General features: G+C 39.8%; 1 protein-coding gene and 1 long non-coding RNA gene across 2 annotated transcripts in view; one reads left to right on the top strand and one right to left on the bottom strand.

Annotated features, from left to right (window-relative positions):
* Nucleotides 1-14,510, top strand: part of b4galnt4a (beta-1,4-N-acetyl-galactosaminyl transferase 4a) — a 149,399-nt gene that overhangs the window by 16,494 nt on the left and 118,395 nt on the right. The gene's annotated exons all lie outside the window — the stretch shown is intronic.
* LOC112847586 (uncharacterized) lies at nt 7,017-13,131 on the bottom strand. Its single transcript, XR_003221219.1, has 3 exons — nt 12,898-13,131; nt 11,776-11,889; nt 7,017-7,074 (listed from the first exon to the last, which is right to left on the bottom strand). It is a non-coding gene; the product is annotated as an uncharacterized LOC112847586 (long non-coding RNA).

The raw sequence follows: 14,510 nt of genomic DNA, 5'->3' as shown, positions 1-14,510 counted from the left end.
TACTAGGAGAGAGAGAGAAGAGGGTGAGAAGAGTAAGTAGCAGGTCAGTATTAGGTGAGTCTATTTTGCACTCAAAAATCTTTATAGCTATTTAAGACCTGGATTACTACCCGCCTGTGACCAGTGAACAATCAGAGCCAGAGCCTGTTTAACTTGCTATTCTCCCTGAATTTTTAAGAGCTCTGGGGAAGCCAGAGTAGTCTCTGCCTGCTGCCCCCCAGCTGACAACAAAGCCTTTGAAGTGACAGTGAGTATATGGGCTCAATGTACAATTTCACCTCTGAAGAATATGAAGCAATAATCTGGATGTAAACCTGAGCTGTCTGAAAAATCCAGCCGGTACCCTGGAAAAATTTTACTTCCTTTCTGCATTGCCCTCCCAACAGAGACTCTTTAAAACACTTTAATGTACTGGTGAAACCAAGCCCAGTATATTTTTATGCTTTTGCCAGTTGAGAAAAGTGACTGCAGGAAGGGAAGGGTCTTATAAAATAAAAGGTTCTGGTTACATTGCATTATGACGCATAAAGACATCTTGTCATTATGTCATCTTGTTCTCCACACAGATAGGCTGTGCGATTTTCTTGTCATGCTCTGTGGTTTGAGCGCTTATTTGTGAGACAGAAGAAAAGTAAAGCACAGTTTCTAATGACACAAGAGCCCCACACTTGTAGGATTAATTTTCTATTGACAAGAATATGTAAGCTTAAGCTGGTCAGTGTCTAATATCATAATTGCTGGAAGAGGATGGTTAAAAAAAGGAAAAAAGAAAGAAAATGAAATGCAGTCGGATGTTTGCCGGCACTTGCAAAATTTCCTTTCAGTTGCTTTTTTCCTTGACATTCTGGAACTTTTCTTTTAAATGTCTTTCCGTTTCTGTTTAATCTCTCCCGGCATTTCTGTAGTGTTTTCTCTTTAAGTGTCTTAAGATTTGCTAATTGAGAGTTAGGCTGATTGGGGTGTCAGAAGGCTTTAGGACCACATGGATACATCTAGCCTACAGTGCTTTGCTGACTCTGAATGGGTGCGCACACATGCAATCATGTGGTAACTAACATTTCTTTCGCGTCTGTCTGAGAGCTGAGATGTCAGGATATGTTTGTAGTCCACATAATTAGACAGCTGTGTCTGCGTGTGGCTATGAATGTTTCTGGGGTTAAAAGAGCTGTTTTTAATGACTATATTTTTTTGCATTCCCGTCTACAAATTTCCTTTTGTATAGTTACTTTGGTACACATCAAAGGCAACAACAAAATCACAAACAACAACGCAGGCAACAAAATAAAAAGGGGAGCTCTGTCACTATGCTTTGTTATTGCTTTCCTATTATCAGTAAAACAGGCTGTTCATATACAGCACAGGGCATTCAATCATGAAGAAAAGTCACAAACAAATTTCTCATGGATTACAGGAATCTCTTCTCCCAAAATTCACCGTTGAATATAAAAATTAAAGTGCTGTGAGGAAGTACTTGCATCCTTTCTGATTTTTTTTTTCTGGATATTTGCAATGCTCATCAAACACATTTTAATATTTCACAAAGATAGTCTGAGTAATGAGAAATTTGCAGTTTTCAAATGGTGATTTCATTTATTAACGGGGTGAAAAAAGCCATCCAAACCTACCTGACCCCATGTGAAAACCTAATAACTGCTTGTGCTATCCTTGGCATCAAGAACTGCTGAGATGACTGCAGTTGTGATAACTGACAGCGAGTCTTTCACATCAATGTGGAGGAATTTTCGCCAACTCCTCTTTGCAGAATTGCTTTAATTCAGCCACACTGAGGATTTTCAAGCATGAAGGGCCTGTTTAAGGTCATCCCAAAGTATCTCAATTGGACTTTGACTTTGCTAAGCCATCCAAAGTGGTCTGCTTTAAAAAATAAATAAATAATTTGAGCTGTTCAAGGTGGACTTTGCCAGTGTTTTTGTAATCATTGTTCTGCTCCATAAACCCAAGTATGCTTCAGCTTCAGGGTAACTGATGGCTGGACATTCACCTTTAGGATTTTTTTTGCCAGAGAGCAAAATTAATTATTCATAAATCAGGGCAACTTGAAGCAGCAAAGGAGCTGCAGACCACCACACTACCACCACCACATTTGAGTATTGGTGTATGGTATGATATGCTTGGTTTTAGACCTGATGTAACGGGACACAAACCTTCCAGAAAGTTTAACTTTTGTCTCATCGGTGCATAGATGACTTTGAAGACTTCAAAGTCATCAAGGTGTTTTCTGGCAAATGTGAGATCAGTCATTGTGTTCTTTTTGGTCAGCACTGGTTTTCTCTGTGGAACTCATGGATGTCATTTTTTCCCACTCTTTCCTTTTTTTTAAATTGTTGAATCATAAACTGACCTTAACTAAGGAATGTGAGTTCTTTAGATGTTGTTTTAAGGACTGAGACCTTTATGCACTTTTGGAGTAATTTTGGTGGGCTGGGCACTCCAGGGAAGATTCAGCACTGTTACGGGTTTTCTCCATCTGTGGGTAATGGCTCTTACTGTGATTCACTGGATTCTCAAAGACTTAGAAATGGCTTTGTAACCCTTTCTGGACTGATATATGTCAATGAGTTTTCTTTGAACTCAGTGTTCCAAAATATGTGGTTACTCATGGTTAATTCATGAATTCAAGAGGGGGGGGTGGGGATTATTTTTTCACATAGGTCAGGTTGATTTGAATGCCTTCTTTTCTTAAAAGTAATATCCTCTTGAAAACTAACCTTTGTATTTACTCTGAGTATCTGTTTGATATTAAAATTTGTTTAATGATCTGAAACATGTAAGGGTAAGGAAGGGGTAAATACTTCTTCACAGCACCGTATATATTTTTTAAGTTTGTTGTATTTACATGTGTGAGCTCCACTCACTCATAAGTTCTGCTACATAAGGAGACACAATAAAATACGCACTTTCTCACTGTGGATCAGGAGTAAGGAAGAGATGAAAAACTAATGCCTAATTTTAAAATCTTACAAGAAAATGTTTTATTAGGGGACTAAATCTGGGCTCAAATGAATAGTGTGCATATGGAAAACATAAGATTTGGACTTAATTGGGATATGATATCCCCCTATGAGAAAAGCAATAGCCTTAGGCTGCTGGGGGATTCCCATGATGCACTGAGTGTTTCTTCTTCAGTCACCTTTTTCACCTGCGATGTGTTTATACACCTTTTTGCATTTAATTATCTGTTATTATTAATCTCTGGCTGTCTTCCACAGCATGTCTTTCTCCTGTCTTCATCCGCCCACCCCCAACCAGTCATGGCAGATGGCCTCCCCTCCCTGAGCCTGGTTCTGCCGGAGGTTTCTTCCTGATAAAAGGGAGTTTTTCCTCCCCACTGTTGCCAAAGTGCTTGCTCAAATGGGGGGGGGCTTGAGGCAACTGTTGTTCTGATTTGGCACTATATAAATAAAATTGAATTGAAAATTAAAGTTTTACATAATTTCAAAAAATATGAATCCTAGCTATCACTGTGTTTGTACATGTAGTTGTAATGAATTAAAGCTTAATGGATTTGCTGCTTGATAAGCTTATCTAGCCTATAAAAGCATTTTGTTTTTAAATAAACCGAGAAGGCTAAACAATAATAGCATAGCATGCAATAGACACACCACACATTTCTTTCACTGTAAAATCATCTTTTTCTCAAAATTAAAATTATTATTCATTATAATTTATCATTTTGTTTTTCAGTGCTTTAGTTTGTACACAAATACGTTATTTGTTTTAATGTTTTTTTTAAAAGTCTGTTAAGCTGCTTTTTACTGAGACATATCAAATCGCCTTTTCTTCACCACCCCATAAAGCATCCATTTATTTTTTACCAGCATGTTAGTGCAATAGCCGTTCTATTTCATTTTTTATTTCAAAAATATTAAAATTCTCCCTTCCCAATATTCTCTCGAGCATCTGAGAGACAATATGGGGCTCAGTGAATTCCCGAACTCATAATCCAATTTCATAATTCACAATTCCCCTTTCCTACCCACTTGCCAAGGCGAGAGCAGCAGAAGCACAGAGGGGCATGCGCACTGACATGTGGAGCGTCAGTGACTGTGAGCAGAAGAGTCGGAGGTTTCGTACAGCAGGCTGCTCTGACTGTGGCGTAAATTGCAGTGTAAAGAAAAAAAATGTTTTCTTCAGGTGACGTTCTGGTAATTGCAGGTCCCTTATCTTCACTTCCGAAAATTCCGAAGTGACTGGTTTAAAGTCTTTTTCACTTTCTGTACGTGAAAAAGGTTTTCAGCCTCTGGCAGCAGTGTAGGCAGTCCTCTTTATTCTTTATTCACCTGCCGCATTGAATGACATGAAAGGTATGTGTATACTCTTACCATATGGATAGGATTTCTAAAAATTAACCTGATTCTCACAAATTCTCTCGCCCACAGCATATTTGTTTGCAAGTGACTTTATCTCATTATTACCGTTTGTGTGTGTGTTTGTGTGTGTGTTTGTGTGTGTGTGTGTGTGTGTGTGTGTGTGTGTATATAATGTGTGTGTGAGAGCATGTGCATTTGTAAGTGTTACTGCTCTTGCAACCAGCCTGGCCCTTGCTAAATCCGTATGTGGCCATGGCTTGTTCTTTGGCTCTGAACTTAAATGTCTTGGCGTCCATTCATGGGTACACAAGCGTGATATTGAATCACACAAAGAGAGAGCGGGCTCTGATTTCCCTGCAGGGTCTGCCCTCTGTGGCCCCTTGTCGCCACCCCTCCCCCAGCACATTGGGTGGCAGTGAAACACGGCATGGCCAGAAGATGGAAACTGATGATGTAATCGAGAACCACGGGCAGCACGATGACACAATAATTCTCTCATAGGGGTTTTATTGCCACCCACAACGGCATAGCCAGTGGGTCCGGAGTATATGGTATTTATCCATCTGTCCATCTGTAGACAGATTTTGTCTCCATAATAGCATCCCAACTCTGCAGGATGCTGCCATACTCCAGGTCAATTTACCACTTCAGTGTTCTGGCTTTAATTTTTTCATGACCTGAATCTTGTGCCAAATGTTTGGTATTTATTTATTTAAGGGCAGTTTTTACTAGTGGAGCTTTTATTCACGTTTTTTATTGTGTGATATCATTTTAATATTTTTGTTTTATACTGAAAAAATATTTAATCATATTTCTTTTTGTATATCACAGATCCTCCTGACTGTACAATAAGCCACTTTAAGCTTATATCAAGTCCTGTTTATACCACCCAGCATGAATAACAACACTTCAGAGGTGTAGTTGATATCAGAATGAGAGCTGAATACCACACTTGGTTTGATCTCGAACTAGCCGTGCTTTTATTTAATATTAAAGCATTGATATATATTTTTTTCTTTCAGTAAGGTTTGATAAGTCATCATAATGCTGTGATAGACTTTGATAGATGGAAAGATTAATTGTAGCTTTCAGTTTCCAAAAGTAAGAAGATGCTGTTTGAATATCCCAGTTGAAAGTTATGTAGCATTGTAGACAAACGCTTACCAGTCAATACTTCCACCATATTATCCCAGTATGGGACTAATTAGCAGGCTGACCCATTGATTGGCATGTAGTGGTGTTCTGGGTGACAAACTGACCTGCTTTTGTTTCATGTGTAGCATGATCTTGGTTATTGATCCAACAGTAACAAAAGCTATGCTATTTTCCGAGGACGTGTTTCCATATATTTTATCCATAAATATACTTGTATGAAGTCCAGCTTGTTGTGTAGTCTTTGCCAGTGGACTTCTGGTCCACTTTGAGGAATTGAATCATAATCCGCCAGTGCCATGCTAGAAAAAGGATCAAGTCTTTAAAATTCTAGCACTTCAGCAGCTTCAGTATTTTGTACATCCAAGCTGAGAAGGCTGCATCTTGTGGTTCTGGTGCTGTTTCACTGACTTGTCAAGTCAATTAGCAACCCCCATGATGAGAGGAAGGAGCTAACTGTCCTAGTGTCAGACTATACGTGCCAAGGTTTCTTTCATGCCATTGGGGAATCAATGGGGACTTGTTTCTGCATGTGGCACTTTTTTTCTTTCTTCGTTTTGTGTGGAGGTGGTGTGGAAATCGATGGCTTTTAACTCAGACGAACAGCAATTCAGATGGGAGCCAAGCGTTTAATGAAATCCTGCCCACCAGAGAAACACAAAATTGTCTGATGCACAAAATTGTGTGATCTTTAAGAAGTAGATCTTCCAGATACATATTTTTAACCATACCCACCAACTATCCCATAAGTGCATTAGCTTTGGCAGGATTCGTTGTGACATTGGAGCAAGTTGAACTGTTTCCCAGTTAGTGTCAACGTATAGCTATCTATAGGTGATGAGTCTGTGCCAAGCCAATTACTTAACCCTGACCCAGGGTGACAAGGAATCAGAGAAGCTCTGGACATAGTGGCTATATGTAGTTTTGAAAGAAAGCAGTGATCCAGCTCTGATGTGGGAGCTGGAAGCACCCTGGGCTCCAAGCTGAAACTGGAAGGAAGCGGCGGAAAATGCAGGCACTATTGAATGTATACTGCTGGGACAAAAAAGCCCAGCCACACACAATGAAACACTGATAATATGATTACAGGGTCTAAAGTCTAGACTTGAGGCCTCAGGGACTTCATTCTGTCTCTGTATTTCTCTTTTTTCAACCTTTATCACATATACTTTTTTACAAACTTATCATCATGAGAGCCGATAGCATCTCTTTGTAATTTACTAAGAGGAGAGGGATACCCCAGAGACATCCATTCTTATTCACCTTTCACAAGAAAAACCTCTCGGAGGCCATGTCCAACCTAATGGGGATACTTTTTAAGTTTTATGAGTCTTTTCAGCTTGTATTTTAGAACTCACAATATGCCTGAGTGCCAAAACAATGGCAAATACCCCATGCTTTCTTCCTCCGTGAATTGAAAAGCTAGAAAATAGTACTGGTCTTGCATATTTTACATCGATATTTTTAATAAGTAATGAGGATAAAGCCATCCACTCATTTATTTTTTTTTTTAACCCTTACCCAACTTCTGCAGTGTGGTTGGAGCTTTTCCCAGCTCTCATTAAGCAAGTGGACACCTGGACAGGTTAACCTAGAATAGGGAAACAGACAACCACATATATGACACACAGCCTGTTAGATTTAAAACCACTATTTAACCTAGTAGACATGTATTAGGCTGTAGCAGAAAGTGAGTCAACTGCAATTGTGAAATTGTACAAGTTGCAAAAAAGATGAGACCATGTGTAAAATGTAAAAAACAAATATCATATCATCCAGATTTTATTTACAATAAAACATGTCACATTTTTAAATTTACTTGTTTTTTACTATTTCATTAAAAATATTAGCTCATTTTAAATTTAAGGGCAGAAACATATCAAAATTAGGATGAGGTCAACAAAAGGCTGGAAAAGTAAGTGGTACTAAAAAGAAAGAGCAGGAGGAACATTTTTGCTATTCATTAGATCAACTGGCAGAAACATGACTGCATATAAAAAGAACATCTTTTAGAGGCAGAATTTCTAAGAAGTCAAGACGAGCAGAGCCTCACCAATCTGCATTTATAAAACTGTGAAAGAATTTTAGAATGTTTCTTAATGTAAGATTGTAAAGACTTTGAGTATCTCATCATCTATGGTACATAATGTTGTGGCAGGGTGTGGCTTGGGGCTCGGCTGTAAGAAGTGCTGCAATGTTCTCTGGACCAAAGTTAAAATTGACTCAGGCAAAGTGGAAAAATGTTCTGTGGCCAGACAAATCTAAATTTGAAAATTTTGGGGGGGGGAAACATAGATGCCATGTCATCCAGACCAAAGAGGGGAGGGACCATCCAACTTGTTATCAGCACCTTGTTACTGGTTTTTAATAGTTTTTATCCTTCAAAGCGTAGGCATAGGCTGCAGGTCTTCCCATGATGCACTGTTTCTTCTTCACTCTCTTTTTTCACTCAGTCTGTGTTTATACACCACTCTTCATTTAATCATTAGTTATTATTAATATGTGGCTCTCTTCTAGTGTGTGTCTTTGTCCTGTCTTCCTCCAATCACCCCCAACTTTTCACAGTAGATGGCCCCGCCCCTCCCTGAGCCTGGTTCTGCCGGAGGTTTCTTCCTGTTAAAAGGGAGTTTTTCCTTCCCACTGTCGCCAGAGTGCTTGCTCATATGATTGTTGGGCTTCTCTCTCCATTATTATTGTGTCTTATATTGTGTACTTTACAATATAAATAATATATATGTATATGTGTGTAAATGTCTCATATAAATGAGACCGCTGTTGTAATTCGATGGTATATCCATTGAATTACTAGAAGGCTGAGGGGTAGCACTAGTGTTTTTTTTGGAAATGGGGTTGTAGAACTGAAGTAGCAGTAAGAAAAAAATCTGTAAACCCTAACATATTGAGAGGAGGAGGGTGTAGTACTATTCTCTCTCTAAATAGCACCAATATTTTTTGACCTTTTTCCTCTTTTTTCTTTTTTTTTGTTCTCCACCTTATACTGCAAATGTTGCTAAATATATATTATTGTTTCTTGATTTTTATCTTAAAGCTTTTCATTAAGTGACTAAACCTCTTTAATCTGAAAACTTAGGTTTCTCAGACCAATGACACTAAACCATACAGAAGGCTGTAGAAAGTAAAAGATGCTGAAACGTCATGTGTAAACTCTTTGAGCATGCCATTGTGAGTTCCCTCTTTCATGTACAGAAGTATCCATGTGAAGGAATATTGATGTAGCATTAAATTTTCCATGTGAAGCTTTTGACATCTAGTGCCAGTATCGAACGGTGTTTGAATGATGATGTCCCTGTATTGATTCACCAGTAGATGGACAGGCCCACATATCTATTTGCATGAGGTAATACCCATTTTCTTCTTGGTGTTATTCAGAGCAGAAATGTGTGTTAACATGCAATCACCCTGTGTGTACAACCATGAAAATAATGAAACGGAGCCTAAGCATGATTGCTCAGAACAATGTTGATCTTGCATCACATGTTTGCCCACACAGATGCACACAACACCCAACGCAGACCCCTGCGAATTCTACATCAGTTTATGGAGATTGCCCATGCTTATCATGATTGAACAGAGTGGCATCGTGAGAGCTGGAGCAGGATTAGACCTAACCCCTCTAAGGGCTCTTTCCAGTGTTTTTTATTGTGTGTGTTTGTGAAATTGTTGAAATTGCTTGCCTACCTCTCACACGCCATCTGGATTTTTTTTCTTTGTTTAACATAAGCTTCAATCAATATTTGTTTTTGACTGTATGCTTATGTGGTGATTTCTTTGAAGAGCCCAATTTGCAAAGACAAAACTCTGCCTCTGTATGCTTTTTTTGTGCCTAATTGTTCTCTAATGCAAATTGAATAATGAGCAGTGTGATGTCCTTAAAGTTACAGGACACTGATGTATCATCTGTGGTCTCTCTGACAAAACACACCAACAGTCTGCACCTTCCTCTTGTCCTTACCTCTCTAATCGGGCAATTCAGTTGCCCAAGAGCATCTTTGCCAGTATTTCTCTTTTCAGCTAGCTGCTGAAACACAGAGGGAATCAACGAATCATGGCAATCATGGCTTCAATGTAATTGGCTGCCTCAGCCAGTAATCACGCCTCAGGGCTTCCTGATAATAATAGTGCATCTCTTCTCCCTGATTGTCTAAAGGCATTTCACTGAGATGTTATCTTTTTTTTTCTCCCTTACTCATTTTTACAGTGAAGGAAATGTGGAAGAGGGGGAGCCTCACCAGAGGGCCTGTTGTGCATGAAGAAAAAATAACTAGGAAAAATCGCTTTTGCTTTGCCTTTGATTTTAGATTTAGCAATTGCTTTCTACCTTGTATCCATCTCCAACTTGCTGTAGGTTATAAATGAATACACAGCTGGACCATATATGCGCATTTGTCTGTGCACTTGTCGGGAGATAGTCAGCATGCATGCTTGGTCAGCAGCCTTTTTCATCTTCTGTTGACCTGGTTTCTGATGTCAAGCGCTAGTATGGTCAAGGGTGGTGAGTAGGTGCTCAATTCATCCTGAGCAGTAGACGTTTGACAGTATTGGTCCACCATTAGGCTCTGTGATGGATGCTGCACAGAGCAAGAACAGATGGGCAGAGGCTGCTAAGAATGGAAATGGAATTTGTTCATAGATATACTGCAGAAATTCATTCATCCTACGGTATAGTTTGTAAGAAAAACAACATTCATTCACATTTCATTTTCTACAGTTTACATCCTGCAAACACTACAGAAGATTAATCTTTTGCAAACTTCACTGGCAGACTACAGAAGATTGTATGGATGAAGGGATGGGAAACATGCTACTAACTATACTATATCAGTTTGCTTTTTAATATGATAAACAACACTAGTGTGTGTCTCCGTTCCTCTGCTTATTTTTCCTCAGTGCTTACTGTATCACTGATGTGTGTTTGCATACCCATAGCCAGGACCCTGCAGTGTATGCATGAGTGTTTGCTGTCCTCCCTGGTTGTTTGCCCCTGTTTGTACGGATGAATACAAATTGGGCAGCGTTCCTTATGGCTAGATTCGCCATAGTGAGTAAGATTTTTATCCCCTCACTCCCTATTTTGTGATCTGTTAACACAGACATTAGTCAGCTCCTGGCAGAAGTTTGGTGTTACCCATGTCGTTGACACAGCCCATAGTCATTTTGCTTTGTGTTACAAGTAATATTGTCACGCCCTCTGTATTTTCTTGTGACCCTCAGTGCAGGCCATAGTGTGAGCGCTCCTGGCCTATTGTCTTGAGCAATCAACATCATGTGCATTTTTGCTGTTCTGTATGTGTCATGCTACTTGTTTTTGTTTCTTTTGACCCTTAAATTTTGCCTTAAGTAGTTTTGCTGGCATTGGTGTTGCATCCCTTTCCCTTAACCGATTGTTCTCGCTCTTTGCATGAACCAGAAAGTGTTTCACTCAAGCAAAACCTTTTCCAGTGTGATTTTTTTTTTTTTCTGATTTGAGGAGCAAGAAGTGAGAGGGGAACCCTTGGGTGAAAAAAACAAAAAACAGCCAGCAGGAGGACATGCCCTCCTTTTCTGGGAATCTATTAGTGATTTGTGCAGCGTATTTGTCTGACTACATCATCATCACTTTAACATTATACAGTGGCCAAATAGTAGAACTAATCCAAGATTTTGACTTCATTTCTGTGAGCGACACTATTTACGAAAGTCTCTGAAGTCATGAAGAATTATGCATCACTATATTCCCTTACTACCACTGCCTGCTACTGAGAGAGAAAAGGTCAGTAATGATGTCCACCATCTCACAGAGTGCTGACTAACTGACAGACAGGCTGCAGTGTGTGAGACTGGGCAGTGCTCTGTCTGATTTGGTGATGTGCGGTACAGGAACTCTACTGGGAACTGTGCTGTCTCCATTCCTGTTCACCTTGTACACCTCAGACTTTCAGCACAACTCTGAGTCATGCCACCTACAGAAATAGTCTGATGATTCTGCAGTGGTCGGATGTATTAGTGATGGACAGGAGGAGGAGTGGAGAGCACTAGTGGGTTTTTTTAGTGGAGTGGTCTGGGAGAAATCATCTGCTTCTTCTAAATGAGAGTAAGACTGGAGAGATGGCGATCAACCTGAGAATGAGACGTCTGCTCGACTTGTTTCTATCCAGGATGTTGATGTGGTGGAGCAGCACAAGTAATTGGGCATCTTCGCTTCCACATCAACATCAGGCTGAATTGGAACACCAACACAGAGGTTGTACACAAAAAGGGAAAGAAAGTTGCTTTCTTCCAGTGTGTACCCCACCTTTTCCCTATCACAGCTGGGATAGGTGAAGCACAGATGGATTGATGATTGATGACGAGGGGTGACAAGAAATCGTCTGTCATCACTGCTCAGTTTTCTAGCCCATTCCATGACCTGCAGAGTTGACAATGAAGACATGGACATAATTAATAAAACATGAATCTTGATTGAAAACACTTTAGTTGTTGCATTAATCAATTGTTTGTGGATCAAGGCATGCATGAAATGCTTTTAATTTATGTATGTTCCCGATAGTTCATGTGGTTTCACATGATGCTTTTCCACGCATGAAGTCATGAATATATTCATGCTAACTGATGAAGCCTCAATTGTCTGTCATTTCTGTTCAGTAACATGTGAGATTGAAAGTATTTTTTCCAAACATTGTAATGGTAAAATGTATAATTAAATAGTGAATTTATAGACATGACATGAAGGTTTCACTCAATTTAGAAAACATGTTACTTGTTTGCATTCAGCAATGAGGAAATTGGACTCATCTGAGCATGACCAGGGTTTTTAGCAAATTTGAAGTTGTTTGTGAGTTAGCGGAAAAATAAACAGCAGTGTGAATCTTTATTAGAATTTGAAATTGTATATTTGGGGACAAATACAAACTGAAACCCAAGAAAGGGGAACACAGAACTTTTAACATCTGACTGACAGCTGAACTTGCTATGCCGCCATCATTAGAGATAGATGGGACTTCAGAAGGCATTTAAGAAGAAGGAATGTATTCCTTCTTTCAAAACTATTTTCGTCTGTCCTTTCTCACACATTTCCTGTCCTCTTCCTTACATCTTCAGTGGGAGAGGCTGTGTAAGGAAAATGCCCTTGCAATTAAAGAAATCGGGATGTACCCCACCTCTCTCTTTTCTCCTGTCCCTCCTTTCATGTGGCTGCGTTTTCATGCAAACCATCACACTTTCTTTTAGCTGTGGTTCTCCCCATTTTTTTTAATCCTTCTGGTGGCTAAAATTAAAAAAAAAGTAAAGAAAAAATAATTTTCTCTGTTTTTTTTGCATCCCTCAGCATGTCCTTTTACCTCAGTCTCCCACTATGTCTGCGTGCCCTCTGTTCCCTTCCCTTTTCTCCTCCATCCTCCCCCAATCTCAGACTCACAGCTTTGCCTTTGCGCGAGGTGGACCAGGCTTATCTCTGCTCCTGCAAACATTCATTCACCGTTGCTGTCCTCCACTCTTCCGTCCACTCTTTTTACTCCTCATCTGCTGTCCTCCTCACCTCTCTGCGCACTTCTCCTTTCTCCTCTTCGTTCCAATTTCCTCTGCTCAAATGAGATGTTGTGTACTGAGGAGAGTGTGTACATTCCTTATCACCAGCTCCTGTCTGGGTATTAGTTGGGCGAAATGGTCCTGTAATGAAACAGAGTACTGCTGTGCAAACACACACCAACCAGGTTTATAGGAGTTTTGGTGTGTGTGTCGGTGTATACGTGTGTGTGCTTGTGCATGCACATGTACATCCTGACAAGTGGCTGATTAAGGTCACCCTCTGTCTCATCTCATTATTTTTGCCGCTGTCCTTTTCTCTCTCTTTCTGTCATTCTCATTTGCCTCTTCTTATTACTTCTCTCTTACTATTTATCTCTGTTCCTGTCTCTCACTGTGTGTCCTGGTTATAAAGAAGTATGTCTGATTAAACTGTAAGTTTATAGAACTCAAGTCGATACGGCCTGCGTGTAATTTGTCTGTCTTTTGAGTCCTTGCCATACTTATCAACTCAGATCCCCTCACCCGAGACTGTGGCCTGTTTCCTCTGTTTTCTACTGTTCAACGTGCATAGTAGATGTGTTTAGCAACAATAGCAGAGTGACAGTCTGGGCCCCCTCTTGTTCGTTACACGGCTGTATTGTCTGGCCTATTTGTTGAATGTCCTCAGTCTTTGCATAACTTGTTGCAGAAGCAATGCTTTCACGAGTCCACTGTAAGCAGAATGAGCTTTTGTCTTTAGCAGAGACAGACTTCCCCTAACAGCTCTCTTTTCTGCAGTCCTGCACAATCGACAGACTTCTTTCACTTTTACACCCTTTTGGCATGCACTGATCGCTCTTCAGGAGCCTGCATTGAATAGGGGATGAGACCTAAAGATAAGGTAATGCCTGTTAAGATACCTGCACACTGTGAGATTGCAGTAATTTTATACGTTTTAGAAGTTTGCTACAACCCAACACTGTGTGTGTGGCATACATAATGGGGTTCTAATAAGCACGCATTACTTTGGCTGTAGGATAACATCTACTGAATAGCTGGATGCATGTCAGGTGCATGTCTGCAGTTATTGCCACGTCACATGATCTGTAGTGATCTTTACACTCAGACAACCCAAATCACACTGTCACACTGTAGTAGATTTAAAGTCAAAATCCAGTTGAAAAGCTGGTGTTGGCTTTCTCTGTATAAGGTAATGTTTTAGTGAGCTTTTTTCCTCATGAATATGTTTTTAGAATCATTAGGAGTTTACACGCTATTGCACAACTTTGTATTGAAGTGCTGATTGTCAGTCCATTTGCTTCATCGCTTGTCTGTTTATGTATTAGCTAAAATCTAAAGATTGTGTTAGGAACGGAAAGGGGAATTGCAAAATAAAACACTAATTGAAAAAAGAAGTTCAGAGATGCAACCAGAAGACAGAGAGACAGTAAGTACACTGCTGCAATCGAAGGAGAGGGGATGGAACGACTGTGTCAGGTTAATGCTAGCTCACGACTTGGGAGA

The sequence above is a fragment of the Oreochromis niloticus genome, linkage group LG7 (assembly GCF_001858045.2).
Source record: "Oreochromis niloticus isolate F11D_XX linkage group LG7, O_niloticus_UMD_NMBU, whole genome shotgun sequence".
Lineage (NCBI taxonomy): Eukaryota > Metazoa > Chordata > Actinopteri > Cichliformes > Cichlidae > Oreochromis > Oreochromis niloticus.
Note: the sequence above shows the minus strand (reverse complement) of the source record. Positions and strands in the feature narration are given on the sequence as shown.